The 23,715-nt window shown below is 51.0% G+C and overlaps 1 protein-coding gene across 17 annotated transcripts in view; it reads left to right on the top strand.

The window, feature by feature from the left end:
• Nucleotides 1-248: 248 nt before the first annotated feature.
• The window catches only part of NFASC (neurofascin), a 90,681-nt gene continuing 67,214 nt past the window's right edge, over nt 249-23,715 (top strand). For 16 of the 17 annotated variants that reach the window (XR_014185695.1, XR_014185696.1, XR_014185697.1 and 13 more), the window contains exon 1: nt 249-375. The gene's annotated coding sequence lies outside the window, so the exon portion shown is untranslated. Of the gene's footprint in view, nt 376-1,026; nt 1,168-23,715 lie in introns of those variants that run through there. The other variant, XM_082069045.1, reaches the window with a different exon arrangement.

Raw genomic sequence — 23,715 nt, 5'->3', positions numbered from 1 at the left:
CGCAGCTCCTCAGCCGGGTGACCCAGCGCTCAGCAAAGCCTCGTCCTTTCCTGCCCCCAAAAAACCTGAGATGGGCTTTAGAGTCTGGGACCCGCCTGGTTTCTCACCCCGCTTTGTGCTTTTCGTGCCTACGGGAACTTTCGGGGGCGACAGAGCCGGTGCCGGCCGGCAGCGCACTAAGGGGCTGCGGCTGCTAATTAACGGCGCCGCTAATGAATCCCGCCCCCTCTCCGCCAGCCCCTGCCTTCCTCCCGGCCTCCTCCCGGGGCGCGTTCACCCGCCCGCCCGGGAGCGCGCAGTGCGGCGCGGCCGCGCCCGGGAGCGCGCAGTGCGGCGCACGGATCTGGCTGCGGCGAGCCCGGCGCTCCCGGAGCGGTAAGCGGGGCGGGGGGGGGACTGTACCGGGCTGTGGGCGGCCCTCGGGGGGATGCTCGGGTCGGGCCAGCCGCGGCAGCCCCGGGGCACGGCTGGGGATGCGGGGGGATCGGCCCCGCAGGCTGATGGCGGGTTTGGGACCCCGCTGCCTGCGGGGTTTCCCACCTCCACACCCCATATTTTTTGTCCGCGGGATGGAGCCGCATGTGGGGGGAAGCTGGGTACCGGGCTCGGGCATGTGACGGGAATTTTTGATGTTACGTCATGACATCGTGGCTTTGGATGGGATAAAATCTTGATGTGTCAGTCCGGGAGGGGACGGGATGCAGGTAGGGAAGCGCAGCCCAGGTAGAGACCTTTGTGTGCCGGGGCATGTGGATCCCCAAAAGCTCGTGGGGAAGCAGGTTTGCTCTGCGGGGAGGCTTCACCCCTCTTCTCGTGTTTGGGAACGGATTCGTGTTCTCCGTCTGAAACATCCTGGGCTGGCAAAATCCATCCACCGGGCTCTCCAAATCCATCCCCCTGGGTTGCGATGCTGCGTTGGCTCCGGCTGAGGCCTCAGCGCTGAGCGGCTGCCGAGGTTTGGACCCGCATGCTCCGGCTGTGCCTGCAGAGCAGCTCGCTGCTATCGATCAAGCTCCTGGAGGTGGGGAAAGTGCTGAATCATTTGTACTCCCGGCTGTACGGGCGGTTCAGCTGTTCCCCATCTCCGGCAAATGTTCCGAAATGGGCTGCAGAGGCTGAAGGGAACTCGGACTGCGGGGCCGTGTCCTGGGGGGAGTCCTGGCAGAGGTACCGTGGGGCTTGAGCACAGGGTGGGATCTTCTTCCGTGGCCTTAGTTGCTCCTTGGAGGACAGGGCAGGGGGAAGATGCACCATGGCATCCCGGTGAGGCCTTTGCAAGGATGTGGGGGGGTCACGGGGATGGAGGGAGGTTTTTCTCTCCTAAAACTGGAGAAGGCATGTGGGGCTCACTGCTCGGAGGGGGGTTTCCCTTTATTTCCTTCTCAATGCTGTCTTTGAGATGGCTTTTCAAGGTCGGGTCCTTGGGATGGCTGTGGGGCACTTCCGAAAGTCAGACGGGGATGTGTCCGTCTGCGGTGGGAAGGGGCAGGGGGACACGGATATTGCAGGAAAAACTCGAATATTGAAATACAGACCAGATGCCTGGCTGTTTTAAGATGGATACTGCGGTGCCGTCGGTATTTCCGGAGCGTTCCCTGCAGATACTGGGGACAAAAGCAAAAATCCAGTGACTTCCATTGAGATGCTAACTCCTTTAACGACTCCTTTTTTACTTTAACGGCTCCTTTATTGTTGCCCGTGTTCCTGTAAAATGTCTCCCCTTTGGCAGACAGCTAAACTGATCCTCAGCCCGACTGCTTTGTTCCCAGAAAACTTCTTTGCATGGCCTACCTTGTAAGATAGCTGCTCAAATTCAGCATCTCATCCTTTCTATTTAACAGCTTCAGCCTGGGCCCTCGCTGACTTTCCTCTTTTTTTTGTGCAGCTGTAATGTGAGCACAACATAAATAATGCATGGAGGTCTTCTCAGCTGACAGAGGATGGGCTCAAGTTGTTAAATTTGAAAATGGACTTTGCTTACAGGGGTTGAGACCCGGGGACTGGCTTTGTCTTGCTAGAGCTGTATGATAGTGCTGGTGATTGTAATAACAAAGCTCCAACATCATCTTCAATAAGTCTTTCTGGGCCGCAGTGTTTCCCGAGTTGTGTTGTCTTGGCTGTGACTGGGGATCTGATTTAAACTAAGTCAGTCAATCCAATCATCTCTTCTCCCAGCTAATGATTAAATGGAAAATATCCCAAGCTCTCAAATGGTATTAATTCATAATGAATTATTTGCCTAGCTGTGATCTAATTGTCTTCGTCTTCATGGGTCTTGTGTATAAAATCGATGGTGCCGCTGGCATAGTGCCACCACAAAGGCTTTCTGCAGCGCACAAGCATCAAAGCTGGGCAAATGTCTTTAATAATAACAGTGAGAAATGAGGTCTCATTCTTCATATCTGTGCTTCAGGAAAGAAACCTAAACTCTGCTATTTCCCCTTTGGATTTTTATTGCTCCTTGGGTTCTGTTTGCCCTTATCTAAATGTTCCCTTGGATCTTAAAACGGAGCAGGCAGCTCAAACCAAGGGCTGTATTCAGTTACAGCTTTTGAAGGGCTCTAGCAAATCTTGTCAGAGAGGTCTAGCTTGTCTCCCTGCCCTCTGGGTAACTCCTTTCAAATATCATTTCCCTTATTTTAAATGTTGTTGGATGACTTTTTAAATTCTCCTCCTCCTCTTGCTGGAGCAAGTCATATCTTCATTCTTTTACCTTTGCTGTCCAGGATAATTGTTGCATAATTTTGGAGATGCAGCTCAGAATGAACTTGGTTGAAGTTGTTGTTATGCTAAATAATCCTTCATTTTTTGTTTTTTGTTTTTTTTTTAAATCCAGGTCTGTAAGAAACCATGCTGTGTTATTATGGATTAAAACAGAGGAGGATTTAGACCTCAGTCCTGCTTATAGGGATCACCATTCCTAGTTAATGAGATAGGAGGAGGAGGATTAACAACTGAACAAATAGAGATGGTTTCGCGTGGCTAAACCAGGTAGAAGTTCTCATGGATGCTGTGCAGGGACAGGTCTTGCCCCTTTAGCTCCTGAGTTCAGAGTCCTTCAGAACTCATCCCATCCTCTTGTTGCCGGTGATAACCAGGTCCTATGATTCTCAGTGTAGGGATGTGGCTGACAGAGAACAGCCCAAGGGCACAAGAGAGCGAAGCATCATGTCCTGGTGAGCTGGGCACACACAGGATACAGGTCCTGGGACCAGGGAATGGGGACTTGGCCTCAAAAAGCAGCATCTGGAAACCCTTTGCTAGCATCACTCTGCCTCCGCCACTCAGTTAAGTCTAAACTGAAGGCTGCTGACTTCTGAGGTTGCCGGAGAAGCATCAGCACTGGGAAATGGACGCTTTGTACCATTAATCCAGCATGGTACTGAGCACTTTCCAGTCCCAGTGACACCAGTGGCATCTGAGAGGGTTCGACAACTTCATACACGGAGGCCTGTGCAGTCCAGGGTGGCCCCATCTCCTGCCAGCCCTGTTCCAATGGACACTGCTGTTCCTTGTCATGGGAGAAAAACAAACCAACCAAGCCAAAACCAAACCTCACGTTCAAAACATGATAGAGGTATAGCTGATAAACACCAGCATGGGCTGCCCCAGCTGCTGCTTTTCCACATTTGGAAGCAAACGTTGGTCCTTACAGATGGCTAGTTAAATTGAGCATTATGGCGAAGCTTGGTGCAAGGTGAACCTGGAGGTTCGTTTGAATTCTTGGCAGGTTTTCTACTACTTCATGCCTCCTTGGCAGTAGGTTTTCCTGTCTTCCAGCATGGGAAGTGATGGGTTCCTACAGACCACCTAAATCACAGCAAGGATGATACTGTCTCACTGTCAACCTGCATGTTATATTCCTCCTGAAATGCCCTGGCATGGGTGGGCAGGCCTGGCAATTGCAGTGTGAGCTGTGAGATGGAGAGGACTCTCTTTCAATCCGCAGAAAATGTAGCAAAATCCCCTTTCTCTTATGAAGCGCTTACTTTTCCTAGTTATTGCGTTAACCTCAAGAGGCTCCAAGTTACAAGAAAATGCAGTGCCTCTAAAATTGAGGGGGCCACCTAATATGCTCAGGTTTTTAATTTATATTAAATTGTGTCTCTTCGAGGAGGAAAATCGGCTGTCGTGCTCCAGGGGTTACCCAGAGAGCAGTGCTCTTGAGCAAGCATCCAGGCCCTATGTTTAAATTGCGAGGTGTCCTGATGCCACCTGCGTGAGTGCACAAGCCGGACACGCGCTCCTCGCTTTTCTAAAGAGTTTTCACTCCACGCGAGATATAAATACACGTTGGGCATGCACAAAGCCATAGATTTCAATGAGGGGAGATGCTTAAAGGGTGATTTACTTGGAATTAGCGGGGGAGAATGAAAACCTCGGGGAATTTTAAGGAAATGAGTGGTTGGGGTGGGGGAAGGACCCACCAGGAGCTTCAGGAGCTTCCCCCGGCCCGGCCGCTCTCCAGGGTCCTGAAGCGCCGCCCCGCTGGATTTGGGGGGGTCCCGCCCCCTCCCAGGGCTGCTGATCCCCCTGTTGCTCCTTCTGGCCTTGCTAAGGAGAAGGGTTGAAACAAGAGGATGCAAAGTGGGAGGGAAAAGTCCCCCCCGCTCTCTCCAGCGTGGCTGTCAAGCAGTAGCACCAGCTGCCCAGAGAGGTTGGGGGTCACCGGTGTATTTTAAAGACCCGTCTGGGTAAAGCCCTGAATGAGCTGGTGTGACCTTGTAGCTGATCCTGCCTTCAGCAGACGGTTGGAAAAGATGTATAGTGATATATAGATGTATAGATAGATATATAGATGTATAGATATATATGTGAGGTTCTTAAGGATGTGGTTTAGTGCCAGGGCTGGGTTAATGGTTGGACTCGATGATCTTGAGTGTCTCTTCCAGTCAAAATGATTCTATGACTAGGTAACCTTCTCTGGTCCCTTCCAAACAGAATTGTTTTGGGATCCTGTTACCTTAAGGGTTTTGACAAGAGGGAGCAAAGCAATCTGCTCCCTCTCTGAGAACCATTTCTCATGTACAAAGGTTGACTGACCATCCTCATATCACCGTGAAGTGGCTTTTATTGGATATTTACAACAATTATTTATTGGATATTCACAACATTTATTTATTGGATATTCATGGCATTTTTTACTGGATATTCACACAGCCTCAAGAGAGGAGGGAGGGAAGGAAATTACACCCCCTGAACTGAAAATGCACAGACCAGCCCTGACTCTTGACTTGCTCCTGGAAGCTTTACACATAGTCTGCTCAGTTAATGAGGAGCTGCCTGTGCTGCAGTGTGTGAATGGTGATAAATGTCACTCTTCTTCAAGCAATTTAGATGATTAGTACTTGGAGCCAGCCTGCATCTTGTTCCTTGGACTCTCAACAGTTCCACAGTAGGGTATGGTACCACCAGCCGCCTCGCGTTTAGTTACACAGCCCTGTTTGTGATCGCTGGGAGAGTCACTAAGACGCCCAACAGCACGGCGTGGCTCTGCGCTTGATAAAGACACATCTGTGTGCTGAGCTGTCCCCTGATTGAGTTAAGGGCACAGAAAAAGCTCTCTTTCTCGCTGTCACTTAAATGGTGTCAGGATTCGTGAAATCTTGCTTTCACATTCCTCCCAGACCCAGCAACAAAGGCTGCTTGTTGCGAGCTCATTGGCTTCTGTTCGGGTCCCTGTGACGTGCTCACAGATGTGTGCAGGCAAGTGGGAGGGAGGAGGGTGACAGAGCCGAGGCTTTGTAGCCCTGCACGTGTGACAGCATGCATGGGACCCCTGAAGCTCCTCTCAGGCCAGCCCTCCTTTCATGACACATCTGGCATGCTCCAGACCATGGTTTTGGCGCTGACATTTTGAGCGGTCTGTCTGTAGCTGAATTGCAAGCCTTGCTGTGTGTTCAGGGACTTAAATCTTGGCTTATTGTTACTTCTCTCAGTGTAAATTCAAAATATTGTAGCTAGCTAGGATTTGATGCCCTCTGTAGTGAAGCTGTCCTGTTTCCCCCAAAATAAGACAGGGTTTTATATTAATTTTAGCTCCAAAAGAAGCATTAGGATTTATTTTCATGGGACGTCTTATTTTTCTACATTTATTCTTGAACAAAAAATCAATGTTTATTCAAATATAGTCATGTCATCACATTCTGTCACATCCGTCCTGCTGAATTCTATTGCAAATTAATTCTACTTTTTTACATGTATAGCTGCTTGGACACTATTTAAATTGACTTTCTTTATGAACTATAACTCGGGCTTATTTTTGGAGTGGGGCTTATATTTCGAGCATCCTGAAAATCATGCTAGGGCTTATTTTCAGGGTAGGCCTTATTTTCAGGGAAACAGGGTGTGTATATGAGCGTGCACGGAGAACAACCTCTTGGAAACCGTATCAAATCAACGTGCTTGAATTGATAATCCTATTTCCTTTTCCCACTCTCTCTACTGAATTTGGATTCTAATGTAAAACCTCTTAAGCCTGAACTTTCTGTCAAAACTAACTGCTCCCTCCCTTATGCCCAGAAAAGCTGAAGTTAAGGCCAATCCATACGTGTATTTATACAAAACACATGGGCTGCATTTATTACAAGGCAAAAATGTGTACGGTACCAGCGTCCTTCAAAAGATTGCATTGCGTATCGCAGCCCGACATCTCTTATTGACAGCTCAGATGCCAAGGCCCGTGGGGTTTTATAACATTTTCCGGCAATATCAGCAGCTGGGTCCCTGGCTCTGTATTTTTGGTTGACCTCGTCTGAATTCTCCTGGCCACCGTGACAGCTGTGAGGCTAATCTGGCTTGAGCCCAGGACAGCAGGCTTTGCTCTCCTGTTGTATTCCACCGACTCCAGTTTCCTTGCCTGTCTTGCTGCTCTAACCTTCCTCTCTCAATAGACCACCCTTTCCAGAGAGCTTGGCTTTGGGGATGGAGGTGGGATGGGTTCCTGTGAGCGCCAGGGGATAAACTGGACAGCCTGTGCTTCCTAAATGTTCCTGGCAGGCTTTTTACCCAGGAGATCGCTGTGTTTGCTCAGCTGTGATGCTTCTTCCTTCCCCCTCACTCACCTTGTGAGACAAACAAACGTAAATTATGTCCCTAAAATGGCCCTGGTCCATGATGCACGGTAATAGGCTTAAAAGACAACTTTATTATAATTAAGAGAGGAGTTAAGGGCTAGTATAAGAATAAACACATCTCTGATTGCAGAGCTTGGATCAAGCACTGCAGAAACAGGTTAGTTCAATGTGGGGGGGTGACTGGGATTGTCACCTCTGGAGAGGGATGGTAGTTCCCTGGAACTGCATAAGTGGAAAATTATGCTCTATCCTTGACATCCAGTAGTTCCCAAGCACCCCTTATCTTGGGAATTCACTTGCTGCTCTAGATGCTTCCCCAAGAATGGTTTATAATGGCAGTTATATAATATACAATAGCGTCGTCCTTTTGTGAAAATCAACCCCACCGTAAGGCTGTGAGTTAGGGTTGGGGTGGGGGAAGGACAGTTGCTCTTGGTTGAAGGGACTGGGCAAAGCAGGAGAGGCTGAAAATGAATTTTAAATAAGTATATTGCCTCTTAGACCGAGAAAACATATAATTAACAATAACAAAATGAGGTGGCTCTACAAGGCAGCTAATTGCATTTTCAAATGTCAGCTTGTCAGCTCTGATTTAGTCTTCACTCAATCTGGGCTTTGCCAGAGCAGTGCCTGGTTTTGAACGGCTCTTCCCTCTCCCAGCACGGTGGCGGGATCTTCTCCTTCCTTGTCCTAAGAAATCTTTGCCAGCTCAGCTCCTGTTTAGCTTCACCTTCAATGTGGTCTCACTTGTAGAATTTGATACGGGTCTGCTGGGGGAGCGCTGATACGTGTGGTTTATGAGGTAGGCTTCCATTTGCTGATGTCAAGGTGGGAATTGGCAACATGTGGACAACTGGAGATTCCTTGGATGGGAAGAAAATCATGTCACACTTGCAGCTTGCTGATTCTGTTCTGATAGATGGCTGAAAAGTTCTGTGCTTCACGGCTGGTCCTCTGAGTAGCAGCACGTGCATTTAGAGCTACGTTAATTGAAGGTAAATGATGATGAAGTATTTTGAGGTGGTTTATTGGAGCGTTGATGTGAATCAGGATTGAGGCAGCCAGGCAGGGACCCTTTGGAGCAAACCTCCTTCAGCAGAACGAGCGGATAAGAAGGAAAGGAGAAACTCTGAAGTTCCCGCGAGTTTTTGGTCTGTGGGTGTGGGATATCACTCCAGATGTGAGGGTGTATTGGCAGCCAAAACTCAGCCTCTCTGGAAAAGGCTGATGTGTGACCACAGCCAGGAGTTGGGGGAAGAGCATGGGGACGTCCCAGTTCCACAATCCCGCTGGGGGTTGCTCTGTGTCTGGTTTCCATCAGTGGAAGCCGTGCAGCAGGTTGGTGTTGTGGGTGTTTAACCCACAGTGCCCAGCACGGGCGCATCACGGGCAGCGATGAGCATCCCCCTCCTGTCCTGTATCACGGGCAGCGATGAGCATCCCCCTCCTGTCCTGTATCATGGGCAGCGATGAGCATCCCCCTCCTGTCCTGTATCACGGGCAGTGATGAGCATCCCCCTCCTGTCCTGTATCATGGGCAGCGATGAGCATCCCCCTCCTGTCCTGTATCACGGGCAGCGATGAGCATCCCCCTCCTGTCCTGTATCACGGGCAGCGATGAGCATCCCCCTCCTGTCCTGTATCATGGGCAGCGATGAGCATCCCCCTCCTGTCCTGTATCATGGGCAGCGATGAGCATCCCCCTCCTGTCCTGTATCACGGGCAGTGATGAGCATCCCCCTCCTGTCCTGTATCACGGGCAGCGATGAGCATCCCCCTCCTGTCCTGTATCACGGGCAGCGATGAGCATCCCCCTCCCGTCCTGTATCACAGACAGTGATGAGCATCCCCCTCCTGTCCTGTGTCACGGGCAGCGATGAGCATCCCCCTCCTGTCCTGTATCACGGGCAGCGATGAGCATCCCCCTCCCGTCCTGTATCACAGACAGTGATGAGCATCCCCCTCCTGTCCTGTATCACGGGCAGCGATGAGCATCCCCCTCCTGTCCTGTATCACAGGCAGCGATGAGCATCCCCCTCCCGTCCTGTATCACAGACAGTGATGAGCATCCCCCTCCTGTCCTGTATCACGGGCAGCGATGAGCATCCCCCTCCCGTCCTGTATCACAGACAGTGATGAGCATCCCCCTCCTGTCCTGTGTCACGGGCAGCGATGAGCATCCCCCTCCTGTCCTGTGTCACGGGCAGCGATGAGCATCTCCCTCCTGTCCTGTGTCACGGGCAGCGATGAGCATCTCCCTCCTGTCCTGTACCACAGGCAGCGATGAGCATCCCCCTCCTGTTCTGTATCTTGGGCAGCGATGAGCATCCCCCTCCTGTTCTGTATCTTGGGCAGCGATCAGCATCATCCTCCTGTCCTGTATCTTGGTCAGTGATGAGCATCGCCCCCCTGTTTGGTATCATGGGAAGCGAGCAGCATCACCCTTCTGTTTGGTATCATGGGCAGCGATCAGCATCGCCCTCCTGTTTGGTATCTGTATCGTGGGAAGCGATGAGCATCCCCCTCCTGTTTGGTATCATGGGCAGCGATCAGCATCACGCTCCTGTCCGAGGCAGCCAGCACACACGCGGTGTCAGCTCCGTGTTGGAGCAACACACAGTGAGCAGCAACGTGTCACTTCCACTCAGCGTAGCCACGGATGGTGGCCTCACAGCTGACCAGCGAGTAACACCGGATAAGTAGGGAAATGGCACTAACAAACTTTTCAGTGTCTAATCCCTGACGTGCTTAGGCAGGGGTGGTGTGTCTGGACTTAAGGATGGCTTTGGGCTGCCTGCGGTGGCAGAGCATCCGCAGAGCTCACACTTAAGGCTTTGGAAGCTGGAAAGTGCTTTGCATTAATGTCATGCCGGGGGTGGCTTTTTGGAGACGCGGGGGGTGTGCAAGGGCTGTGCTCCAGACACAGCCCGACTGGGGGACGAGGTGGATTAAGCAGCAAGAGAGCAGCGAAACAACTGAAAAGAGAATTTTTCGAAGTGTTGCTTTTCTTCTTTCTCCATGTTTCAAGATCCAGTTTCATCCTCTGGTTGTTATTGCAGGATTATTCCCTAAAATGCAGATAAAACCTTATTAAAAATATCCTGTAGGACAAACCCATAAGTCTTTATTCCAATGCCAGCTCTGCTACCAGGAGGCTGTGACCCTGAACCAGCCATTTAGATGCTCTGCCTCAGTTTCCCTGTATGTGGGTGAGGAGGACTGTCCATGTTGCAGGGACTGGTAGGTGTTTTCTCCTCATCAATAAACCCTGAGGCCCTGGGTAAGCACAAACTATTTACTCTGCGGGCTGTTGAAGGTATTAAATCACTGCCTTTGCCTGGTTCGAGTCAACATATGTCAATCAATTTGCAATAAATCCTGGTTCTCAATCAGAACGAGCTCTCGCAGAATAAAATAGAGCAGGCAAAGCGTGGGGATGTGGTACACGGAAGTTACATGCCAGAGAGCAAAAAAATGCCTCTCTACAAGGGAAATGCAGCTTGTGCTTGATGCTGCCTATTGTCCGGTAACAAGGGGTTTGCGGAGCTGTGCTGACAATGCTCCTGCTATTGATTCGGAACAGATGCTGGGATGCGGGAAGGCAGATGGAGCCCTGCAGCGCAATTACCTCCCGCGATGGGGTGGGCAGCGCTGGCCAGATGCCACGTGGGGCTGGTGTGGGGGTTTGGGTTCAGCCTGGGCAAACCCTTCCCAGCGAGCCTGCAGCTGGGGACGGGCCTTGGAGATAAACGTGGTCTTGGGTGAGTGAATCTGACACTTGACTAAAATCCTAATTGTGCCGGTGCCGAGGGACCCCCCGCGCTGCTCGGAGCAACGTGTGCTGCCGGCTTTCTATTTCTGAATCGCGATCTGTGACAAATCCATCGTCATCTTCGGCATGGGGCTCTAGAGGGCAAAAGAAAGGCTTTTGGAGTTGGGTCGCCATCAGTGAGTGCTCGTAGCTAATTATAGCCCCATCGCTAATTATAGAGGTGGAGGAAGGGAGTAGCGGGGACCATCACTTCATCCCACTGTTTTGACCGCAACCTCGGCACCTCTGTGCACGTCTGGGCTGTGGCCAGTGGCTGAAACCCCCTTCTCAGGTGCCTCTTGGGTGCAAAGGGTCCTGCCCCGCAGCTGAGCCTCTGGTTGGGAGCCGGGGGGTGTATGTGCGATGTAATCCGAGGTTTCGTGATGAGTTTCTAAGCTGGAAAATACAGTTGAAATGAAAAACAGCTACAGCTGGGATCCTGGAAGCAGAGCAGGATGTTTCAAGAGCAAGTTAAAGATGCACCAAACGGTTAATTGGGACTTTTGGAGGGTTTTTAGAATACAGCCTCAAGTGTTAATCAGGCAGATAAAAAGCATCTTCCTCCTGGAGAGGAGCTTAATGCAGAGTTAGTTGTTTGCTGGCTGCTGCCCTGGGCTTGTTCAGTCCCTGATAAAGCACCAAGTCTGGGCTGCAAAAGGAGCTCAGGGGTTTCCTTCCGTCACTGCTGACCTGGGGGCCTCCAAAACCCATCCCCTCCCCATTATCCCTGAAAGACGCCCAGTTCTAAAAGCCTCTTCGGGCTTCTCTGGTGGGGGAAAAAGAACCAGCTCCAGTGGACTCTTCTTGCTCGGTGTAAGCCTGTAAGCAATCAATGGGATTTCAAGGGTCCTGAGAAGAGAACATAGCTCATCTTCCCTGGGGAGCTTTTATTCCTCCTCATTATTCCCCATCTCCCTGGCCTGCAGCTTGTGCTGTCCCCAACATAAAGCAATAGAGATATTGCACTGAGTTAATCCCCGGTGACTTGATTCATTTTCAGGCCGGGTTGATTTTATTTATGTATTTATTTATTTATTTGCTGGCGACCGGCCTTGCTTCTGACCCCCTGCCGCTGCTTTCCGTGGCACATCCGAGGCCGCCGCCTCCTGCCGGGCTCTGCATGTCTCGCTCCGCGCCTCCGTAACGCGCCGTCTGGTCTGTCCATCACGGAGCAGACAGCATCCGAGCATCCGACGGGACAATTTTCAGCCTGCGGTGCTGGCAGCGTCCTGCTGCTGTCTGGAGCAGGGGGGGGAGCAGAGCTCAGGCTGCTGTTGTGCCGGGAGGATGATGGTGCTAGTGTGGGTGTCTGGGGGAGTAAAGGTCAGGATGGAGGGTGCTCAGCAAAGGTTGGTGGCTCTGCAGGGTAACGTCTTGGGGGCATCACGGGGAGATGCCACCCAGATCCCACAGAGAGGTGCAGGCAGAGCCCAGCCTGCTGTGTTCTCACCAGCCTGGGCACCACAGTAAGGCCAGACCTGGCAATTCAGGGCAACCGGCACAGTTTGATGGCTCTGAGTGCTGGGAGGTCTGATGTCCTTGTGGGAGGACGGGTTCTGTGATGATCAGCCCTTAAGGCAGCGTGAGATACGGAGAGTCCTGGGGCAGGTGGGGAAAGATCACGGATTTTTGCAGCAGCTGCTGTTGCTGCCCCTCCAGATGTGCCCGATCGGCCTCTTCCCCCACTCCAGTGCCACATCTGGGGCTGAGCCCCCCGCAGCTGCTCAGCGTGGGGGGAGCGATGCTGGTTCCACAGCTCTCCGCTCCCGCCGCTGTTTCTCCATCCTATCCCTGCATCACGTTTAGTCTGTTGGGTATCGCGACGGTTCAGCTGCAGGTCTGCATTAGGCGATCTACGCAGATTGGAAGTAATTCAGCTTTTAAACTCAGATCTTCTATCTATTTAACCTTTATTCAAGAGGCCGGATCATGTTTTAATTTCAACAGGAAGGCATTGCCCAAATGCAGGGGGAACCAGAGAGAAGTAACTAATCATTGGGTAGGAACGTGGCTTACGGTTTCAAATCCCAAGGCTTGGTCCTGCCCTCATTGTCCCATTGCATTGGATCCCTTATCCCTCTCCCTTCCAGCCTGGCTCTAATTTTCTAGTGATTTGAAATCCGTTTGGACCTGCTGGCTTGCCCGTTAGGCATTGCCCCATCTCAATAATCCGGATCAGCAAGGCAGACTGTGTAATTATCTCGGCAGTTACTCTGGGTTAATGAGAAATACAGAGAGCAGAGTCAAACTGAGATCAGTTCGCGGTGGTTACCCTGCCCTGTTGTGGGGGAGAAAGGATTTGGGGGGGGTTTGTGGAGACCAAGTCTCATTGTGCTTGTGCTGAAATTAGCTGTTTGAGGTTTGAAGTTATTAGAACGATGATTACTACTAAAGGGTGAGTTTTGCAGCAGTGTGGGGGGGATTGTGTGCTCTTGTTGATGGAGATAAGAACATACCCCTTGGCATATAACATTAAAATCAAACAGTTGGGAGACAGGAGCCAGGAAACAAGGGAGATGTTGCTGTATTAGCTCCAAAATATCGGGTTCTGGGTACATCTGAGCTGGGAGGAAGGTGCGTCCTTGGAGGGCACCTTGGGGAGGCAAGAGAATTGAAGAGCTTGCTCAAAAAGGTGTCACCCGAACTGTCCCCGGGGTTTGGACCCCCCGGGAGGGCAGCCAAGACCACAGACACTTCGCTACTCGCACCCATTTAATCAGGGAAATGGAAAGAGCATTTTAATAAGATGATAATGAAGTTGTGGATCAGATTGGTCGGTGCCTCATTTGAAGCGACAAAAGGGGAGCTTTGTTTTTTTCCTTGAGTTTATCGCTTCTGTTCTTGCCTGATTAGTCGTAATCTTCTGCTGTCCTTCACTGGGAAACTCCCGCTTTGCTTCTCAGCAAAAATCTATCCTGAAGTTTGTATATGATCCTCCAGGGAAATCAGGCCACCTATATTTCATTTAGTGACTTCAAACAATTAACCTAACAAAGCTTCCTCTCTCTCTCCTCTCCTTCCCCCATCTGTTTCCTAATTACCAGTGGAACTGGGATACATATGCAGAGTGTGCCCATTGCTTTTAATGAAGTCACCTCTCTTCAATAGTTTGTGTTTGGCTCTTTAAAAGCTGCATCTCGCTATTGGGCAAACCAGTAAAACACAGGATGCACCACGAGGGCGAGTGAGCCTGAAAAGGGTTTGAGGTTCACATTTTGGGGAACTTTTTCATGTCAGAGCTGGGATGTGGAATAATTTCCATCCTTCTGATGGATCTGGAAGTGACAAGTCGTTTGGAGTGACCCCGGAGGAGGTCTCAGCCCGGAGCAGCTCTGGTATAAGCTGTTTTTGGAGCAGGGCAGCAGTTTGAGGAGGAGAGAAAGCTCCCGTTTCTCTGTTCAAGAAGGAAAAATCCCCGTGCCTGTTTGTCTTTGTGCAGTCTGTCCTGCCTACCCCATCCTGTGTCCCTTGGGAAGCTCTGGGGATGCTGTGCCGGTGAGCATTCCCTTCCTATTAAAGGCTCTGTGTGATGATGGGCTGGCTGCTGCATCCATACTGGTGTTACTGGGAGGAGGAGCAGCGCCCTGCAACGGGGACTGGGGATCTATATGGGAACTAACGCCCGCCTGGTGCAGGGTTTGCCGCAGCCTTTGGCTCTCAGTGCGGAGATGCAAACGACCTCGTGTTCCCGAGCTCCGGCATCCTTGCTCCCTTCTCCCCCTGCTCTTCACCCCAATCTGCCCTTCTCCTCACCCTCTATTTTCCTCTGCCTTGCCCTCCCTATACTCTGAGTCACCCTGTCTGCACCACGGGGGACACAAGGAGGAAAACCTGTTCACGTCTGGCTGTTCAACCCACGCTGCCGGCACGGGGGGAAGGAGCTGAGACGCGTCTGCCTCCCCCCAACACCGGGGTTCCCCCCTTTTCCCACCACGCCTGGGTCCCTGTGCACCCCAGCAGCCCCTCTCGTAGGGACAGCGCTTCTTTCACGGCACCTGCAGCCTGCTTGGCAGAAAAGCGTGTAACTGTTAAGAGATGCTGTTAATTATAAGCAGGGAAATACAGTTTGGGCTCTGCTGAAAGCTGCTGGGAGGTAATTATCCCCTCCCTGGCTCCGCGTGCCGTTGGTGTGCCGCGATGCTCCAGGAGTTAAACGCGCAGCTGATGCTGCTGGCGCTGCATCTCGGGTGTGAGCCTCGCCGGGCTCCGGGCAGGTCCCGCCAGCCGTGCCGGCAATGCAGTAAGTGATTCAGCACAACGGCTGGAGCGAGGCGGGTTTGGGACCAGGCAGCGGCTTGGCTCTGTTTGCTTGCGCTCCGCTGCGTTTCGGGTCCTGCTCGGGGGGTGTTAGAGCGTTGCGGTGGGAGAGGATGGATGGATAGATGGATGGATGGATGGATGGATGGATGGATCGCAGCCCAGTGGGTGTTTGGGGGGCTGAGGGGTTGGCTGCGTGCTCCCAGCACAATGCAGGACACCAGGACACCTTGCACCGGGCACAGATGCTCAAGGGCATGTTGTGTTTGGGAGCAAGCAGGGCTTAAGAGATGTTCGGAGCTTGGTTCAGCAGCTTGCTTTGTGCTTTTTGCGTTGCAAGATCAGGACCTGGAAGCTCAAAGAGGATGTTCATTGTTTTCCACCCCAGCTGGTAGAAGGGCAGGAAAGCCCGTGCTTTCCAAAGTGTGTCCTCTCAATCAGCCTCCCCCTTGGCTTCTTTTTCTTAAACTAGGGGGGTTCACAATTTTTAGGCTTCATCTTGTACCTTGCAATAAATAACATTCTTGGCAGAGTCTGCGTTTGGGGCATATCAGGGCTGTGGCTATAGGTCAAAGAGGGGTCTGCGCTTTAATTAAGTCACTCTCCCTCACTTTAGTTTGGTACCAGCAGAGTTGGTACCCGAGCAACCTGAGAGTCGCTTGAATGAGTGCAGTAGAAGATGCGGCTCCCTGCGATGCTCCTCATTCTTCTGTACCTTTATTGCCTCAGTTTCCATAGCTGTAAAATGGAGATGCCGCTGCTGGAGAGGGAGAAAATAGTGCTGAAACACTGGTGAAATACTTACAAATCCCTGGCTAGGAAGTGTCTGTCGGGGAGATCTCTGCTCTCGGCTTTGCCGCATGATGTGCGGGTCTGTCTCGCCGCCCCGGCCGCTGCTGCCAGTGGGGCTGGAACAAAAGGATCTGGGAACAAAACCCCATCGTACCAGCGGTGCTGGCACCCAGGACACGGGGACAGGCCCTGGCTGGCACTTGAACAGAGTGGGGGACAGAGTGGGCAGTGTTGAACCACAGCTCCTGCATTATTCATGAGGGAAAATCCAGCAAGAGCAGGGAGGGAAGGGAGCAGAAAGTTGGAGTTATTAATAACAGTTATTGTGCCTTCTCCCCTTCCCTGGCCCATGGGGATGGCTGGGCTGGCGATAATGCAGCCGGGGGGTGGGGGGACACAGGGCAGAAACACAGGGGGTCTTGGGCAGAAACCCAGTGATTTCTGGGCTCATCACAGGCAGGTTGGGTCCGCGCCAGGGTCGGGGATGTTGGCAGAGCCGCGGGGCTGGTAGCTCTGCCAGGGGCTGAGCGCATCCTCCCCGGCACCCTGACACACATAGCGTTGGGGAGAGACGAGACAGAGAAACCCTAACCCGAGCTCTGGGGGGGAAAAACCCGTGTGTTAAATGGGAAAGGCAAAGGTAGGCGGCTCTCTGCCCGGGCAGAGACTGGCGCGGAGGTGGCGGTTGAAGTGGTTTTCTGTGAAAGCCGTGGATGCTGAGATGTTTGCAGGAGGATGGGCAGGAAAGTCTGGTACGGTGTCCTGCTTGAGGGCTGACCCGTGTGTCCCCGGGTGAGTCACCTTGGGGCTGAGCCCTGTAGTGGTTCCATCCATGTGTGTCTGTCCTGCTTTGGCAGCTGAGAACCCCCACCCCGCCTGCACCCTGACCCCCCTTTGCTCTCCCATTGCCTCATTTTCCTCGGCTGGATGCTGCCCGGGGCAAGTTAATTGGGTTTTGATCTCTATTATCGCAGTGTGTCTTTTGACTTTCTTGCTTTCTGTCCTTTTCAGAGTCAGGCAAGGATGACACATGCATCTAACCCTTTAATTTCTGCTCTCGGGGCCGCTTGTCACCGAGACAGAGCTGAATAACTGAATAACGCTGTCGCTGTGCTCGGGTGGAAACAGCCCGTTCTTCTGCAGGGGGGAGGCGGTGGCGTAAATACCAGCGTTCAGCAGAAACATATGTACCTTTTGATTTAATTAGGATGCTTCTCTTTTAATCCAGAGAGCTTTAGGGCAAGATGTAAAAGTGCTATCCTGACTTCTGGGATTACTTAATAAGCTTTTTCTTGCAAAAGTAGTTGGTGGCTCTGCAGTAATCTGGGTGTAAGCTGATTGTAGCTCCCCTTGCACTGTGGGTTTGTTTGAGTGCAAGCTGGTGTGCGAAGGAGTTTATTCCAAAGCACCTATAGGTGCTCCCCACGGTGCAGGCAACAAGCAGAGCACATTGCAGGCAGCCCCAGGGTGATGGCAGAAGACTCAAGCACCCTGCAGCCTCTGGGCACGAGGAGATGGAGACGATGGAGTTGAACTCCTTGGGGAGATGATTAGTGTCATCTTCCTCCCAATAACTGTGCTGGGCACTTTCATTACTATTTAATGGCTGGCTTTGTTCCGCTTTGCACAAACCCTCCTTGCACTAAGATGCTTTGGCTCTCAGGCCCTGGAAAGCTCGGTGCACGGAGGAGAGCGCGGCCCGCTGGGCTGGCTTTGTGCTTTGGAGGGATGAAAACAGCACGTTGGAGCTGGTGACCTGGAAATGTGCCTCCCTGCTCTCCTCCACGCGCCCAGGTGGATTTGTGAGCTGTGCGGCACAAGGATGATATTGCGTCTCCGTTGCCCCCAGCAGTGGCTCACGCACAAATCCAGGCTCTTTTTCCAGAGGAAAGCTGCTCTCTGAGCTCTCCGGGTTTCGACACAGGCCGTATGGTCGGATGGTTTGGGTGTAATTGCAGCCGCGTTGCTCTGGAGATGCTGTGTCGAGTTCTATACATCAGTGGTACCTGTCTGTTGCTGTCATTTGATCTGATTAAAGTGAAAACCTCTCACAGGATTGACTGGGAAACCTATCCTCAAGACCCTGATAGCAACAACAGCATTTCGGTGTTTGCTTCCAGAATACGCTCCAGCAGACATCTGTTAGGGGGATTCTCTTTCATGGACCCAGAATTACCTGCAGGTCATTCTCCCCTACATTTAGCTCAAGTCTCAGCTTCTCTCCTGCCCGTGAAGCATCTGAATCCGGGCAAGAAAAACCTGAAGTCTCTGGATAAGCTCAATTCTTCTGTGTTCATCCTCCTGTTGCCCTGGCATCTTTCCTTCCACCCCCATAATTGTGCAGTACAGCCCCGGTGTTGAAAGGCAAATCAAAATTATACCCGCCGGGCTCCATGCTGCGCTGGGCTGGTGGAGATGCAACAAGAACCATTAGTCACCCTGTAATATCTGGCAGCAAATTTGCTGGGAACTGGGGAAAAAAGGGCGTAACGCGTGGCAAGATCCCCTGCACCCAGCAATGACCCAGCAGGAGGGCTTTATATGAACAGTGGGACCAGGGGGAGAGAAGCTGATGCAAGGAGCTGATTGCGCTGCCAGCGCTCAGGGTATGGCAAATACATTTCCATGCATCTCTCTCTCTGTAGGAAGAATTTGCATAGAACTGTATAGCAAATAATTAGCATAAAATGGTTGCAATGAGGCTGTTGGATGGGTAAAGGGCCCTGGGGGTGTAGCGTGGAGCAGTTTGTGCTCTGGAGGGAAAGGGAGAAGAATTCCAAGAGCTACAGGGGGAACCGGCTGCAATTCCCAGTGGGAAACGCTTATTGAGCTCTGGTGGGGTGGGAATGGTGAGGAGGTTTCTGGTTTCTCGACCATCACATAATTGTGGCAGAACACGGTCCTTTAAATTGAATCAACGTATTATATATTCCGAGTGGGTATTTTCTTGTCCAGGTCAGTTTATTTACTGCAGTGAGTAACAGGATTTCTCTGTTCCTCGCTGGATGGTCTGCACGGGGGTGCAGGAAGGGGGCTGAGATGAAAATAAGCAGGAAAAGGGCTGGGAAAGGGCCGGTTGTCTCCCCACAGCACCGCAGCATCCCTGCCAGGCTCTGCGCCCAGCCTCAAGTTACATTTTGGTGCAAGATCAAGGTTTGGCATTGGGAGTAACAACAAAATAAACTTAAAATGAAAAAATAGAATCGCAGTGGGGTCAGAAATCTCTGCTGGGGCTTAGGCTGCAATGGGAGCTGAACTAGAGGGGTAGGAGAAGGGGTGGGAAAGCAGCAGGGGGGTAGGAAAGCAGCAATGGGGTATGAAAGCAGCAATGGGATATGAAAGCAGCACTGGGGTGGCCAACGGCTCAGAGATTCCCTGCAAGAAGGTTTTTCTTCTAATGAAGAACAACCACCAAAATATAAAAGGTGCTCAAACTGATGCTTCAGAACTGACATGGCAAGAAAGGGCCCTATTTTTAAATACAAAATTAACAGCCTTTTGGCAAGGGGAATGGAGAGGGAGGTGCTCTGCCCGCCCGCTCCCAGGCAGGGCTGGTGGGGAACACGCTTCAGAGGGTTCGCTGTAGCTCTCACTAATTTCTCATGAATAATTTTTGAGGTGGGGAGTGAATTCCCCCCCTTTCCTCGCCCGGGCGGGTGTTTCTGCGCATGCACAGGGGTTGCCATGGCCACGCGCCAGGGCTGCGCTCCCGGGGGATGCGGCCGGGGAGAGCTCTGGGGGTTCGTGACCCCCAAAAAGGGCTCTGATGGGGATGTGGGCTCCATTGTGAGGACGTTTATAGCTCCAAACCGTCCTGCTCTCTGATCTGAGGGTACGATCCAGCAACACCCTAAAGCCTAAATGCCTGGGGTGCGTACCCACGTGTTCCCAGGCAGGGTTTGTTCCTCCTTCATGGAAATCCTAATTTTTCCAAAAATCAAAGCTCACCCCTCTTGCGTTCCTCAAGATTTTTGACAGTGGAAACCTCCTAACTGGGCTGGATGAGGGGCTGATTTGATTTGATGCCCCCGTCATTTAATCCTCTTTGTCTGGTTGCCGAGACGCTGGCGGTTCGGCTCCGCTCGGCGCTGCCTCCCCGCTGCGCTTGTGCCTCTTGGTCCTTCTGCAGTGGGTTTGTCCTCCCCTTTTCCACCCAAATTGACAGTCGTGGCAACCTCTGTGTTTGATCCCACTTGCTCGGTGGTGGGGCAGACTCAGGGGGAGAACCCCCATTCCTGCTGCAGCGGGCAGCGAGCATCCAACTACACCTCCAACTACACCTGGCAGCGAGCATCCAACTACACCTCCAACTACACCTGGCGTGGGGCTTTGCTCGTCTTCCTCTGCCGCCTTCTCAAAATACACAAAGCATACAAAGGGTTACAGATGCCTGCAGGTTTTGAGCAGCTTTCTGAGCCCGGAGCAGGGCTGGGAGGCAGATATTATGGGAATTGTATGCATGCTTGAGCAGGAGGGAGGCTGCTCGGCATCCGCTTGTCACATGCTGCCTGTTGGGATGCCAGGGGAAGGATCCTGAGGTTGCCACCCAGAATAGATGTTTGTTCTGAAGCTAATTGCCCCCTTTCAGTGATTCTCAAATACCGGAGTGCCAAACTTTCTCTGCTCTGAAAATTCCTGGAAAATGCCTGACACTTTTCATTATGCGTTGGGAAGAATGCTTTAAAAGAGCTAACCAGCAAAATAAACAGCTGTTTGTAATTGTGAGATGATAAAAAAGAGTGGTTTATGAGCAGCGAAAACACATTTCTGGCTTTCTCAAGCTCCTTCGATGGGCTGGGTTCTGACAGGCTTGTGATTTCCCCAGTTGCTTCGCGAAGCGTTTGCCAAGTGCGAGGGGGCTGAGGTTCTCGGGGGGGAGAATTTGGGCATCTTTCCATGTCTGAAATGGTACGGACTGATTTCCTCTGCATTTGGAAAAGCAACGTTGCCATCGGGTTTTTCCAAATGTGTTTTATTCTCTGGTGGCGCCCAACGCTCGGAGCTGAGTTCCCAGCCCTGCTGGTTGCACTTGCAGCAACGCTCCAACCAGAGCACCTGGAAAATGCTGATGCTGCTTTTATATATATTCAGGCAAGAAAAAACAAGTGGTCCAGCTTAGGACCAAGCCCCTTGTTACCTTCTGATGTTGAAACAAAGAAAGAAACGAAACAGCAGAGTCATATATTGTTAAGCATCATCTTTATTTTATCAGCACTGGGGAGCTCTGGGGATCATCCTCCATAAGTGCTCCAATGACTGGACGCTCTTGTGTTGCTTATATTGACATAATTATTGCGTATTAATTACAATTTTTAGAAATTTTGACATACAGTACATCTGTACTAGGAAATAATTGATGTTAGTTATAATTGTTTGGTTTCCTACCTACAATACATCTATTATTAAATATAAACTAAGCACTCTGCTTCTAAACAATGTATTATTTAATCTTCTGTCTCCCTCTTGTCGTGCAGAAGGATCTAAAACTTGAAAAATATCCCCTCATTTTGCAGGTGGTCAGAAGGCATTGATCATGTCAATTGGTTAATGATGGGTATGTCTTCTGTAATTTAATCACAGTGTACATTAATTTAGCAGTTTCCCTTTGATGTTGCTTTACCATTTTGTATTACCGAGCACGGGCTTGCGTGCAAATGAGCGTGAAAATCCCATCCTTAAATAAGAGTGTAACTCGTGAGCCAGGAGTTGGGTTGAATTGGGTATAAAGATGCAGCTGAGGGGATACAGGGTCAGCCCAGAAGTGATGGGACTTGTGGCTTGCTACCCCTTTTGTTCACGCTGGTTTGGACGTAAAGCTGCTCATGGGATAAGTGCATTGCCCTGAAGTGCAGCTCGTTAGGAACGGAACCAGCAGAGAGGCTGGAAGGCAAAACCAAACTCTCTCATCGCTTATTATGGCTTAAAAACAATTGAAGGCGGCTTTCCCGCTCTGTTCTTTGAGGGGGTTTAATAAATGAGCTGTGAAAATCTCTCTGGGGAGAGATGATTTTTTAATGTAGCTATCTTTGAAGCGTATGCTTGCCTTATCAACACTACTAACAAAGTCATAAAGTGGGGAAATGCCTAAATGGGTTAGATTCTTCAGTGCCGTTAACTCTTGATGGGATTAGTGCATAACTATGGTAGAGTGGAAGAAACCAACCTTCCCTACCATGAATTTTGGCATCAGCGTATTGTATATATTCTTTTCCCTTTGCAGCAATCCAGCTCCACGTGGTTCTTGGTGTGCATTTGGGTTAAGACGTGCAAGCTTAGTCTAATTTTTAAAGCAAAGTTAGCGTGTAGCTTTCCTTTGGGTTCCATTCCACTTGTAAAGCCGCTGCATAAAACCCCAGCTCGCACAGCTCCTTCAGTGTAAGAATAATGGTGCTTGGAAAAAGGCAGCAGTTTGTGCTAGGAATCAAAAACAAGAGAGAAACCCTTTCCAAAACCACACAAAAATTATTTACTGCTTTCCGCATCACTTCAGCCAACATGGAACACGCTCCGCGTTTCTGTCCTGGGGTGATGAAGAGAAGGAGCTTGGAAACTGTCTTGTGGTTTGGTTTTTGTGGGGTTTTTTGGCGTTTGGTTGGTTGTTCTGGGGGGTGGGGAGTTTTGTTTGCTTTGTTTCAGTTTGCTCGTGGTTATTTTGGTTCTGTTGTATTTTTGGCCAGGTTCTGGGATGCTTTTGCTGCGTGGTGCTGAGCTCCCTCCTTACTCATTGGGATCATTTCTCCCCTCCCCGAGTATCGGGAGGGGAAACGCATTGAAGTCTATTACTAGAAAACAAAAACCAGATTTCAGCTTAAACTTTGCCATGCAGAGCTCTAGAAAATTGCTGAGTGAGCTCTCGGTTCCTGATCCCTTGTTTCTTGTCAACTATAATGTTTTAATAGCTGTTAGGCTGGTATTTTGGACTTAGCGTTTGTAGCAGTTCAGCTCCGTGATGCAGAGCTCGGCTGGGTGAATTTTAGATGAGGTGGGAGACAGTGGGCTAGTTAAATATTGATCTTTTCCTTTTCTTTGTTTTCTGCTTTAGTTTCAACTCCATTATTTAGCTAGTGAAGTTTTCCCCTGCCTCCAGGCTTGTCAGTGAGAGATTTGTATTTGCAAGGATTTGTAGGATGCTGGTTTGTGTAGCAAGTGATAGGATGAGAGGAAATAGCCTCAAGTTGCACCAGGGGAGGTTTGGATTGGATATTAGGAACAATTTCTTCCCCAAAGGGCTGTGGGGCATTGGAACAGGCTGCCCAGGGCAGTGCTGGGTTGGACTCGGTGGTCTTAAAGGTCTTTTCCAACCAAAATGATTCACAGAATCCCAGAATGTCAGGGGTTGGAAGGGACCTGGAAAGCTCATCCAGTGCAATCCCCCCATGGAGCAGGAACACCCAGATGAGGTTACACAGGAAGGTGTCCAGGCGGGTTGGAATGTCTGCACAGAAGGAGACTCCACAACCCCCCTGGGCAGCCTGGGCCAGGCTCTGCCACCCTCACCAGGAACAAGTTTCTTCTCAGATTTAAGTGGAACCTCCTGTGTTCCAGTTTGTACCCATTACCCCTTGTCCTATCACTGGTTGTCACCGAGAAGAGCCTGGCTCCATCCTCCTGACACTCCCCCTTTCCATATTGATCCCCATGAATGAGTCCCCCCTCAGTGTCCTCTTGTCCAGCTCCAGAGCCCCAGCTCCCTCAGCCTTTCCTCACACGGGAGATGCTCCACTCCCTGCAGCATCTTGGTGGCTGCGCTGGACTCTCTGCAGCAGTTCCCTGTCCTGC

Source organism: Streptopelia decaocto (genome assembly GCF_964273445.1).
Source record: "Streptopelia decaocto genome assembly, chromosome: 19".
Classification (NCBI taxonomy): Eukaryota; Metazoa; Chordata; class Aves; order Columbiformes; family Columbidae; genus Streptopelia; species Streptopelia decaocto.
Note: the sequence above shows the minus strand (reverse complement) of the source record. Positions and strands in the feature narration are given on the sequence as shown.